This window comes from Rhinolophus ferrumequinum, chromosome 24 (assembly GCF_004115265.2).
Source record: "Rhinolophus ferrumequinum isolate MPI-CBG mRhiFer1 chromosome 24, mRhiFer1_v1.p, whole genome shotgun sequence".
NCBI classification, from domain to species: Eukaryota; Metazoa; Chordata; class Mammalia; order Chiroptera; family Rhinolophidae; genus Rhinolophus; species Rhinolophus ferrumequinum.
This window is the reverse complement of record NC_046307.1, coordinates 25573739-25586941: the sequence shown is the minus strand read 5'-3', so window position 1 is coordinate 25586941 and position 13203 is coordinate 25573739. Positions and strand designations below refer to the sequence as shown.

The window sequence follows — 13203 nt, the reverse complement described above, 5'->3', positions numbered from 1 at the left end:
CAAATATAAAAAGAAAAATAAATTATAGGGTAATTAGAGAAATGTGACCACTGACTCAAATATTTGATAATGTTAAGGAATTATTGTTGACATTTGGAGGTGTTTGACGATGTATTATGGTTATGTTTAAAAAGGAGAGCCCTTATCTTTTAGAAATATATGCTAAAATATTTATAGATGAAATGCTGTGATATCTGGGATTTGGTTAAAAAATAATGGGTGGTGGAAAATAAAGGGAACAAAATTGGAAAGTAGTTGGTAATTGTTGAAGGTGGATGATAGGTTCATTATACTATTCTGTCCACTATTGTATAAATACTTGAAAATCTCCACCATAAAAGGTTAAAATATCAGTCAATTAACAAAATTTTAAAAATAGCACAAACTCAAATTTTGGAAAGGATATGAGGAAAGGGTAGCTCTCTCAGCTGGTAGGAATGTAAATTCCTACAACTTTTGAGAGCAACTTGTGTACATCCCATAATCCAAAAATTCCACATCTGGATATACACTCACGAGAAACTTGAGCCCATTAAAAGACACATAGAATGATTTTTTTCAGTTGGAAAAATTGAAAACAACCAAAATGGATAAATTATAGTACATTTGAACTTCGGACCATAAGAGGTCGGGGGAGGCTTTGAAATGCAGAGATTTGGAAATAGTAACTACATCTGGAGCTAGGAGCTGGGGCCCCATCGGGATAGATTGAGCTCAACAGATGTTGACCTGGTGTGCACTTTGGGCCAGGCCCTTCACTAAGTGCTGGGGATACAGAAGTGATGTCTCTCAAGGAGTTCAAAGTAGATATCAGAGCTGAGGGGGCCTAACACATCATCTAGCTCAAGCTGCCCATTTTACAGATGTAGAAGATGAGGCCTAGAGAAGGTAAACGACTTGCCAAGGGTACACAGTTGGTTCATGGAGGAATTGAACTAGGAGTTGAGCCAAGTCTCTGATGCTCAGAGAACCAGGAGATCTTGGAGCCACACAGTCTTAAGTTGAATGCTGGCTCTGTAACTCACTAGCTGTGACCTTGGCCAAGTTTTTTAATATTCCTTTTCTCAGAAGGATAATAATATCTATTTCATAAGTTGATGTGAGGATTAAATGCAATGATCCATAGCAAGCCCTGGACCCAGTGACTGAAAAGGAGTAAGACCTCAGTGGATAGGCTATTCACTCTTATTATTATTAATATAAAGTGAGGCCTCAACAAAAGGACAAAATGCTACATTCTACATTGCTCTCAAAACAGTTAATCCCACACTTGTTAGAGCCAGGATGGCCAAGGCTCTGTACCAAGTTGAAGGCTTGTCCCAGGCCAGTTAGTGGCTGTCTATTCCAGGTCCTCCCCATGCAGGCCTGTGTCAGGGCCTCCTCACCACCTCCCACTGTGCTGTCTCTGCCCTCTGAGGCCCTTGCTAAGACATGACAGGTAGCACGCTCTGTAATTGGTGTGGATCCCGCTCCATCACCCTGAGCTTCAGCTCCCTGTAAAATAAGAACAGAGTTAGACCCTACCTCGGGGGCATGTTGTGAGGATTAAATGATCTAATGTTGAGCATGCAGTAAGCCCTCAATACCCTGTTTCCCCGCAAATAAGACCTAGTTGGACAATCAGCTCTAATGCGTCTTTTGGAGCAAAAATTAATATAAGACCTGGTCTCATTTTACTATAAGACTGGGTCTTATATAATAGAATACAATACAATACAATACAATATAATTAATATAATATAATATAATATAATATAATATAATATATAATACGGGTCTTATATTAATTTTTGCTCCAGAAGACACATCTAGAGCTGATGGTCCGGCTTGGTCTCATTTTCGGGGAAACAGGGTATCCAGAAGCAATGATGCTGACAATGCCCGGTACCTGTCCCAGGGTGTCAGGCTTTGGAGATACAGAAAAGGGTCAACCACACTCCGCACCCCCAAAGTGCTTTGGTCTAGTAGGGGAATACAGTCAGAGGCCATTCCTTCCTTCCCATTTCACCCCATGGTATCACGTTCCAGGCCCAAATCAGGATCCACGGGCCAAATGATTCTGGTTGCTTTATTCTTCAGGGAGGCAGGCTGGCTCTAAGAGGAACGGAACCAAACCTCCTGTGTCTGAAACCACCCACATGTTCCCCTCTGCTGGAGAGAACCCCGTTCCTAGCTCTGCAGAATTGCCAAATGTCCATGGCTCCTGAATCCACAGCCTCACATGCGCTGAATAACAAAGCCATTCGGAAACTCCCCTGTGGTGAGCTGGGCACCACACTCTGGCCTGCACCCCGGGGAGCCAGGGAACCAAAAGCATCACAAAAGGCCTGCCCTCAAAGCTGAGATCCCGCCCCCAGTGCACTGGAGCCATGGGGCCCAGGGAGTGTCAACACCCACTTCCCTCCCTTTCCTGATGCCCTCTTCTCCCCAGGAGACCATTTTTACAAAGCCTAACAAAACATTCTCAGTAGGCCTAGTGACCATATGTCCCAGTTTTCCCAACCCTAGAAAGCAAACATCGTTGAGGGTCAGAAAAAGGCATGGTAAGACCAGTATGAGGCAAAGAAACTAGTGAAATACATTTGATTCACCTGTGGAGGCAGTAAACTTGTTCTTTCAAGCAGATGTCAAAGTTGTGAACGTGCAGCTGCTCGCGGGCTGCAGGCTGGAGCGACAGCTGGTCAGATGGTTGATTCGTTGTGAACGGTAAGCTCCTTGTGGGCAGGGGTTGTGCCTTGTTTCCCACTCTGCCCACCACTCAGCACCAAACACAGCAACGAGCATCAGGTGGTCACTCAGCAAATATCTGTCAAATGAAGGAAGTCGCTCGGTTAGACAGTAAGCCAAAGGATTTAGATGCTTCTATTGCACGTGCTCATAACAGCTTGAACATCTCCTTCTCGGTACTTATCATATTTATAATCAAATAATTGCACATGTAATTTTTTGTTTAATGTGTGCCTCCCTGACAAGACTTTCATCTCCCTAAGGGCAGGGGCTGCCTCCGGCGTTGTTCACTAGTTGTACCCCCAGTGCTTAGAATGGGATTTGGCTTATAGCTGGCACTCAATAACTGTTGGTTGAATGAATAAATGAGCATAGATGGCAAAGATGGCCATGGTCAGTGGACCAACCCACCTGCCAAACTTGAAGGCCTGCACTGTCCTAGGTGCTGGGCCCCACTACCAGGCCAAAGGAAGATGGCCTAAGATTCTTTACTTCAAGATGCCAACAGTGTTATTGGAAAGTGTGGGGACATGACCATCCCTGAACAAATCGTTATGGCCAGGAGGTGCAAGGTTCTGATTGGTAGAGGTGAGTCACATGCCCACCTCTAGGTTTTTGGGCTGGAATCAGCTTCACAGATGTCGAGGGAAGGTTCCCTAAGCAACATAAGGTTGCTGTTCCCAGAGAAGAGAGAATGTTGCTGGGTCAGCAAAACAAATCTCCACTGTGGATTGCAAAACTCTCTACACATCAGGTGACAAGGGCAATGTCACAGTGAGACCAAACAAATCAATTCTGTCAGACAAATAAAATGATAGGATCTGGAGGGAATCCCAGAGGGCAATGGGGCATTATTCAACTGTCTGCTAACACACCTGTTGTATAGGGCCCAGATTAGGGTGAGGCAAGTGAGGCACAAGTTAAAAGGGAGGCACATACCTACCCACCGACACACACACACAAACTTACTAACCTAGATAAATAATACTTGGATGCAATATTTTAAAAATCAAAATTAATGCAAAAAATCTATGATGAACAAGATAGCAAAGCTTTAAATAAAAGCAGGGTAATAGTGCTGTAGAGAGTCATATTAGAGCTTCGGGCAACAGGAAAAATTGGAACCACTTATCCCACTTTTCTTTAAAATGTTGGTATTTTGTTCATCATGCATTTTTTGGCATTAACTTTAATTTTTAAAATATTGCATTAAAATATTATTTATCTTGATTACTGAATTTTTTGACACCACTCTAAATTGTATTGCTGAGGCAGATGCCTCATTCCCCTTGCCCTCGTCCAGGCCCTGCTGTTTTATGTGGGATTTGCTGGAGGCAAAGAGGGAAGGAAAATCACCCTGCAATGAGTGGATGTATCCAAAACTGGCATCCCCTAGTGGGAAGGGCCCTGGGCTGGAAGTGCCAGCCTAGAATCAATCCCGGCGTGTCGCCATCAGTGTGCTGTCACTCTGTTACCCAGGAAAACATTTTCTCCTCTAGTCGTCAGTTTTTCCACTCGCATAGGAGGGACAGGGCACAATTAGTGGCTTTCAAGCAACAGAACTTAATCTCCAGATGTAGGAAACAAATTGAAAATGGAGCTGTTGAAGGGGGCATGCACTTGGGTAGGTCCACTGGCACCTCTGTTACTGCACCAACCCAACAGTCCCCTCTGTGTGTCCCACGGAGCCCTGAGGAGTTCCAGGGGATACGGGAAGAAAATCATTAACTTCACCGATCCTTAAGCAAACCCATTTTTCTGCCTGAGATAATGTACACATTTCAGTTCCTCCTGTCGAACCTTCATTTAGGTCAGTGTTTCTCAGATAGCTAGTAGTTACCTGTATCAGGGACACTGCAGCTGCTTTATTTAAAATGCAGTTTCCATGGCCCCACCATTGTCCTACTGAATCTGAATCTCCAGGGACCAGGCCAGGATTCCGCATTTTGAACAAGCACCTTCCCTACCAGTTGGTGGACATACACAGAAGCGTTTGGGTCCTCCCCAATTATTTCTACAGAACCTCATGAGTTATTTTATTCTGGAACTTTCATGAGAACTGGTCCTTCTGAATGACCAGGACAAGGAGAAAAAAAACACAGGAATAGTCAGATAAGCCCAGATAAATGAATCAAGGTTTGCCAAACGGAAACAGATCACAGCAAGATCTCCAGGGACACTTTCCCAGACAGAACATACTGGTGGCCCCTTGCTCTGCAATCCCAGTTTGTATCCAGAAGAAATCATCGGCGCATTTCTCTTTTTTTCTGGAGTGGCACTGGTAAACTCAGGGATTATTTATTGGATTATCAGGTTTCTTATTAGTATATTAATAGGTGTCTGGGAACTAAGAGTGAGCATAAGCATGCCCATGAAACTGTCAAGAGAATTCATTTTAGACTGAAAATAAGGTAGCTTTTTGTCAACTGCAAGGGAAATGGCCATTCATTCATTCATTCATTTCCCACTCAACCAGCTTAGCAGATTCATTGGTGCGTAAGATATTTCCTCTGCTTTCCCCCCTCCCCGCTTTATTGAGATATAATTCACACACCATAAATTCACCCATTTAAAATGTAAATTCAATAGTTTTTAGTATATTAAGAGTGTGCAAACCTTCACCACGATCAATTTTAGAATATTTTTATCACCCCAAAAAGAATCCATACACTCTTTAGCTATCACATCCCAATCCTCCATCTCCTCAGCCCCGAAGAACCACTAATCCATTTTGTCTTTATGGACTTGCCTATTCTGGACATTTCATTTAAATGGAATCATAGAACATGTGGTCTTTGGAGACTGGCTTCTTTCATTTAGCATGTTTCCGAGACTTACCCATATTATAGCATGTATCAGTACAGTAGTCCCCCCTTATAGGCAGGGGATATATTCCAAGACCCCTAGTGGATGCCTGAAACTGCAGTGGTACTGAACCCTGTGTATAGCTGACCCTTGAACAATGTGGGGGTTAGAGGTGCCAACCACCTGTGCAGTTAAAAATCCAAGAATAATTTACGTTGGCCCTCTGCATATTTCGATTTCTAACTGCAGATTGAAAATACAGTTGATCCTTGAACACTGCTAAGTGGACCCGTGCAGTTCAAACCCGTGTTGTCCAAGGGTCTGTATTGTGCTACCCATACATACCTATAATAAATTCCTAAATGAGACACAGTGAGAGATTAGTAACAATAACTACAGGACAATTATAACAATATACTATAATAAAAGCTATGTGAATGTGGTGTCTCTCAAAAGTCTCATTGTACTGTACTTACCCTTCTTTTGTGATGATGTAAGATGACACAACACCTACGTGATGAGATGAAGTGAGGTGAATGATGCTGGCATTCTGACGCAGCCTTAGGCTACTGGAAGGGTGACTTGAACACAAGCACTGCAATACGGAGATAATCAATCTGATAATCGAGATGGCTACAAAGTGACTAACAGGCGGAAAGCATCTGCAGCATGGAGAAGTTGGACAAAGGAATGGTTCACATCTAGGGAGGGATGTCCCCAGATTTTGTCATGTTCTCGGAATGGCGTGCAATTTAAAACTTCTGAATTGTTTGTTTCTGGAATTTTTCATTTTACATTTTTAGACCACGGTTGACCACAGGTAACTTAAACCGTGGAAAGCAAACCCACAGATAAGGAGGATTATGTACTTCATTCCTTTTTATGGCTGGATAATATTCCATTGTGTGGATATACCATATTTTGTTTATCCATTTATCAAATTGATGGACATTTGGGTTGTTTCCACGTTTTGGCTATTCTGAATACTGGTAAGATAGTGACAATTGTTGAATTTACATGATCATTATGTAGATATTCTATCAACATTTGTGTATGTTTTGGCCAAACATGCGTTCTTCACTCTGCTTTTCAAGGGCTCCTGGTCTAGCAGATGTAGGTGCTACAACAGAAACCTACGTAATTACCTGTGCTGACAGGATGGTGCAAGAGAAGGAGGGGCAACATAGTGTAATGGTTAGAACCTCTGATTCTGCCATTACTAACTGAATGATCTTGAGAGCAAGTTTCTTCACCTTTCTGTGTATCAGTTTTCTCATGTAGAAAAGGGGATCAGTATTTTCCTTACCTTCTCAGACTGCTGTGGGGATTACACGAGACGATGCATGTCTCAATATATGCCTCTATGTGTCAGACAGGAAGCCTGGTACATAGTAAGTGCTTGATAAAAGTTTGCCATTATCATTTTCATTCTGGAGATTCCTATGAGTAAGTTTACTGATGAACCATGCATTACAGCAATAGTAACATTCATTCCACCAATGTTTATTGAGCGTTTATTATGAACTTGAGAGAGTTCTGCGAGAGAAGTATAGTTGATCCACACCTAGATCATACTTCCAGGAGTTTGTAATCTGTAATCTGAATGGCAAGACCTACTGGCATACATCACCTCCATATATTGTGATTTGCTCTTTAATGAAGTTAAGGAACAAATGGGAACCCTGGAGAAGGAACTTTAAAAAAACAAACAAACACCTTTTTTTTAAAATAAATATGTTGAAACCTACAGAAAAGTAGAAAGTAGAAAATTGAATACCTACATATTGATCACATAGATTCAACAACTGCCAACATTTTACCATATTTACTTCTTCTCATTATATGTTAAACTAGTTGGTAAAGCATTTTAAAGTTAATGACAGATATTAACTTTAACACTTCAGCCCTAAACGTATCAGCATGCATTTCTAAAAATTCAGGAATCTCCTCCAAACCATAATATGCTTACCACATCTCACAAAATTGGTAATTTCCTTATATCCCAGTTCATAGTCAGATTTCTCCCCCATTGTCTAAAAACATGGTCTTTATAGTTTGAAAAAAAATGAACCAAGAAACAGTCAAGAATCACATCTTATATTTAGGTTGTTAAACTCTTCGGTATCTTTAAATCTAGAACCTCCTCCCTGTTGTTTTTACATTTGTTTCCATGACATTGACTTTGAAGAGACCATGTCAGTTGTCTCATAAACTGTCTTACATTCTGGATTTATCTGATGGCTTTTGTTACTTAATGTGTTCCTCTAGCCTCTGAAATTCCTGTAACCTGAAGCTAGCCCTAACCACCTGATTATATTCAAACTCAACATTTTGGGCAGAAACCAAAATAGGTGAAGCTGTGTGGTCTACCGCATCCTATCGGGAGGCACACAATGCTTGGTCGTGGTCCCTGGGTTAAGGTGCCGGCAGGCAGACAGAGGAGGAAGGCACTGGGAAGGATGGAAAAGTGTTCAGGCCGTGGCATTTGAATAAGGCTTTAAAGGGTGTATAGGAGCCTACGGGGTGGAGAAAAGGGAAGGGTTTTCCAAGTATACCTGAAGGCAGTGTTGGGAAAGAGAGCTACGAGCTTCAGGAAGTAGGAGGTGGTAGCCAAATGTGGTTGAGAATTGTGATAATAACATGCTCATAGAACTTATATGTTCCAGGAACTATGCTAAGTGACTCACTTAATTCCTCACAGTGTCCTATGGAATGGGTGCTACCGCCTCCATTTTTCAGGGTGTGGAAATCAAGGTTTAGTGATATGTGGTAACTCGCCTAAGGTCATATAGCTGGAAACAGGAAGACTTCAGGATTTGAATCTGGGTGTCTGGCTCCTGAACCTCTGCTTTGAAAATCATGCAGTTCTGTGTTAAGGTGACAGGACAAATGAGTTAGAAAGGCAGGTTGGGGGTAGGTGGAAGCAGGCCTTCTCAGCCATTCTAAGGAGTTTGGATGTTATTCCAGTGGCAGGAGAGGCGAGCATGGGTGTGCCTGAGAACACTCACTGGCTACCCTAGGAAGGAAGAGTGGAGAGCTGAGGGGGTGACCCGCTAGGCGGAACAGCCACCCCTTCCGGCAACCTGCGCCCCAGGTAACAGAGATCAAGGGAGGAGTTCAAGTGCCTCCTCAACCCTTTCACAGACCCCCACTCTGTGGACATGACGTGGGGGGGAGGGCTGGTTTCCCCACTGGACACCCCCGACCCTTCCAGAGCTCGAAGCTGGGTGCTCAGTAGCACCCAGGGACCCCAGTGCACTGCAGACAATTCCAGTTTCCACCACATCGTCCAGAAGGCATCCCGTGGGCAAAATTGTGATGTGTTGTGAGCTGCAAAGACCTGGTGAAAGGACCAGCTTTAACCTTCTGAGGCCCAGAGAGGGGAAGTGACTGGCCCAAGATCCTACAGGAAGATAGGAGCAGAGGCAGGACTGGAATCCAGTCGTGCCTCTTGATTCCAAGTCCACTGTTCTTTTAGGGCGGAGTTTATGTCAGACTCAAAGAGGAATCAAGATACAATTGCTGAGGACTGGCTGCCAGGATGCCGAACACTCTGGGAATCCTACCTTTTTTATTCCTATTTGCCCACTTCAGGAATTCTCTTGAAAAACTTGGGAGATCCCACCAGGCAACCATTGACTGGCACTGAGAAGTGACGGTGCCTTTATTTTATTTATTATTTTATTTTATTTTATGTTTTTATTAGTTTCAGGTGTACGAAACAATGTAATAGACATTTACACCCCTCACAATGTGATGACCTCCCGCCCCCAATCTACTACCCCTCTGACCTCGTATACAGCTGTTACAGTTCCATTGACTCTATTCCCTATGCTGTACTCCACATCCTGTGACTATATACATATTAAATTACAGTTCCTATTCAGAATTGTTCAGCTTCAGCTTCAGGGGTACACTGCAGTGGCATCTACACGTGACAGTCCCTTTAGAAAGTCTGTGCTTGCTCCATTTTGTCGCAGTCTCCATCTTTCTCCGTTGCATTCTTCCGCCCAGCTCTCTTCTCTCATTTCACCTTTATGTGAAATCTCCCGATTTTTCAATATTGGCAGCTAATTCCCCAAACACATTTGGCTGACAATTTGTGACTTGTCATAGGAACACGCTGAACTTTTCTCCCTCTGTACGTCTGCTTTTGCTGCTCCCATTGCCAAGAACACCCTTTCTCATCGGGGTCTAATGAACTCCACCTTTTCTGTTAGGCCCAGCCCAAATACCATCTATCCCATGAGCCTCCCTGGATGGCTTCAGCTGGAAGTGACAGCTCCCTCCTTGGGCAGCACCAATCACTTAGCTCTGTGCCCGTCTATCTCATGCCATAGTTTTTCCAATGAGTTCTACCTGTCCTGGTAGACCATAAGCCCCTGAAATATGCAGCAAATATTTATGGAGCACCTGCTTTGTTGCAGAACCAGGTTAGGCACGGGGGATATAGCCTAGAACAAGATGGATAGTCTGCCTTGATGGAATATAGAGCCTAGTGCAGGGGAGAGATTTTAAATAAATCACTTCCAAGATACCTAATTCCAATTGTGATGAGTTTCATGGAGTTAAGGAAGTTTATAAAAGGAGCTTAATCCAGGCAGGAGGAGTAAGCAGCTCACGGAGGCAGCTTGGGAAAGTATTAGCTCTAGAGTGGCCACATAAACTTACACCGTTTGTACACTGCACAAAGGTAACGAGCTGGGAGGGCAGGTGAGAGCTGAAATCTCGTCCCTGCTTGCTTGTGCAAGCTGAAAGACACTGCATAGACTAGTGGAGCAGCGTTTAGTTCTTCCATTCCCCTCCCCACCAAAAGCGGCTCTAAATAAACTTAGAATCTAAGTAAAATCAGTGATCTCCCTATAAGTATGCAGCCTCAAGAGATGCCCCCTGCTCTCCCTTTCTACCAGAATATACCCCCTAAATCCTTACTGTAGAGATTTTGGGGGTTAAGGAAGGCATCTCTGAGACACAGAGCTGAGACTGAATGATAAGCACGGGCCAAGCAGGTAAGAGTATGAGGAATAGCCTGCACAAGGCCGCTGAGGAGAGAAAGTACCATGGCTGAAAGAATTAATAAGTGTCCAGTGTGGGGAAGCATGGACAGAGACAGGGAGGGGTAAGAGGTGGGCTGGGTAGTGACCACGCCATGCAGGGCCTGGAAGGCCACACGAAGGGATTCGATTCTTATCCTGAAACTTGTTATACATCTCCCTCCCTCACCATCTTGCTTATGGGTGTCACTACTCATGGGCACAAAAGAAACTACCTTCACAGAGCACCTACTATGAGCAACACTCTGTGCTGCGCCCACATGTCCAGTTTATTCTTCTTCCCTACCCTCCTAAGGAAGTAATCCTTGATTCCAATTGAACAGACGAGAAAACTGAGACACAGAGAGAATAAGCAGCCAGCCCAAGGGGACGTGGCTTTGAAGGGGCAGCTCGGATTCCAGGTCTTTGGGATTCTGAGCCCCTCTACTTAGTTGCCAAGTAGCAATGACCTTCATGAACAAACAGAAGGCCCGAGGAGTCCAGAGCTACTTAACGTGGGGCCTGGGGGCTTCCACTTTTGGCATCACCCAGAAGCTTGTCAGAAATGTAGAATCTTGGGTTCCGCACCAGTCCTACCAAATCAAAATCTGCATTTTACAAGAATCGCGTACATATTACAGGCTGAGAATCCCTATAGTAGAGAATAGTCCAAGCAATAATTGGCTTTGCAGCCCTTATACGACAGTCTAGTGTCTCAAAGGCCAGGCAGGTCTCCAGTGACTTGAAGACAACTTATAACCAAATTTGCCAGAATTGTTAACTGTTCCATCCATCCACCTGCCCCAGTTTGGTCTTCTATTGTGACTGTGAAAAGCTACCATCAAGTCAAGAGAGGGGCAGGTATACACTCTGCTTCTGCTCAATTTCTTAGTATGGATCTGCCCTCATCCAGGAATAAATCTAAAGCTGTTTGCCCCTTCTGGTTAATTACTGATTCAAAACATCTTCCATTTGGGGCCCACTCTGACTGTTAGATCATTTTCTGCGACCCACCTTTCACAAGACAATTGCCTTTCTTAGTCTGCATACCAAGGGAGACAGAATGGCTTGGTAGAAAAGATTGATGGGTGAGGAAAAAGCTGGGTTCTCCTGCAGTATTAAGGCACACGTTGTGTGACTTTTCCCCACCTCCATTTCCCCATTTCCATCTGAGAATTGGGTAGAACGGACTAGGTTAAGATCACTAGATTGAGAGCTTGGCAGGTAACATGAAGGAAGTTCAGGGGCCTAGGTGAATAGGAGGGAGTAGAGGGGACCATGGCAAACTAGAGAATGCCAAGCTCCGACTACAAAGGCAGCCCCACTCAGCACGGAGCTATTGTTGTCATGGGAAATGTGGGCCCAGTGTTGGCATATATTCTAATTTTAAAAGAAATGGGAATCTGATTTCCCCCCTACGAAATATCGTATGGTGTTTAAATACTGGCATCTGGTTAAAACTTCAAACAACAAACACCACTCTGTGGGCCAAATAAAGATCAGGTGCAGCCCAGATCTGCCCGTGGCACGCCCGTTTGCGATCCTGGCCTGGATGCCACCGTAATGTTATGTATGAGTGTGTGACTCATCCTACGTAGAGCTCTTTTAGAAATCTGCAAAGCGGCTGCTCTAGGGGCGGCGGAATCCCTCCCCACCGCAGTCCTGGCCGGCATCCGCGCCCCGTCCTAGGCCTGTTCGGGAGAGGGCCGTGCGCGGGACCTCAGCCCGATTCGCGGCGGCGGTGACCGGTCGCACGGCGTCGCTTTCTTCACACCCTCCCTACCTGCTCGCCTGCTCTCCCGGCGGCTCCGGAGCGATGACTCAGCCCTCCCGCGACTCAGGGCGCAGAGGGAGGGGAGGGGCGAGGAGAGGGCGGGGTGGGAGGGGAGGGGCCAACGCGACGGGGAGGGCAAGGAGGAGGAAGGGGGAAAGAGGGTCAAGGGAGGGAGGAGGAAAAGTGGGAGGGAAGGAAGGGGGGAGGGGAGGAGCTCCTGGGGTGGCCGAAGCCCCAGCCCCCGCCTCCTTCGGTGGCCGGCTGCCGTAAGGCTGGGCGGGTTTGGGGGGCTGCGGAGAGCGGAGGGGTGGGATGTGAGGGGTGAGGCGCGGAAGCGGGTCGGAGAATAGCAGAGGGGGTGGGGCTGGGGCGGAGAAGCGAGGGTCGTGTGCTACTCCCCATTCATCCCCCACCGCCCAGGGCCCCTGTGGACACTTGGTTCCTAGCCACACCCACAGGCCAACCCTGCCTGTGCTGGGGAGCACACCTTTAGACCGGGATCTGGAGTGATCACCTCCCCGTGGAGGCCTTGGGAACTGGGCAGTTAGAAAGGGACAGATGATTGAGGCGGCGCCCTGCTTCCTGGGGGCTTGCAGGGGAGAGAGAAAACCCACAGTGAGTATCCACAAGTTGAAATGTAACGGGAGAAAGGAACTGCTGGCGCATTTTGCAGAGCTACACAAGCAGCTATGACACAAGGTTGAATTTGGAAGGTGCCCCAAGGAAGTTTCCTTAGCAATTTTTTTTGTAGTATAAATGAACTGATGAATGAATGAAACGTGCTATGGGCAGTATGTGTGTCCATGAGGGGACAGGTTTGGTTTTTTTCTCATGTATTTTTGAGTATCTGTTTGGGATGATATA

The 13203-nt window shown here is 45.2% G+C and overlaps 1 long non-coding RNA gene across 1 annotated transcript; it reads right to left on the bottom strand.

The window, feature by feature from the left end:
* Positions 1-1209: 1209 nt before the first annotated feature.
* Positions 1210-12434, bottom strand: LOC117016846 (uncharacterized). Its single transcript, XR_004421979.1, has 4 exons — positions 12349-12434; positions 6009-6127; positions 2592-2806; positions 1210-1494 (listed from the first exon to the last, which is right to left on the bottom strand). It is a non-coding gene; the product is annotated as an uncharacterized LOC117016846 (long non-coding RNA).
* Between the last annotated feature and the right edge of the window lie 769 nt (positions 12435-13203).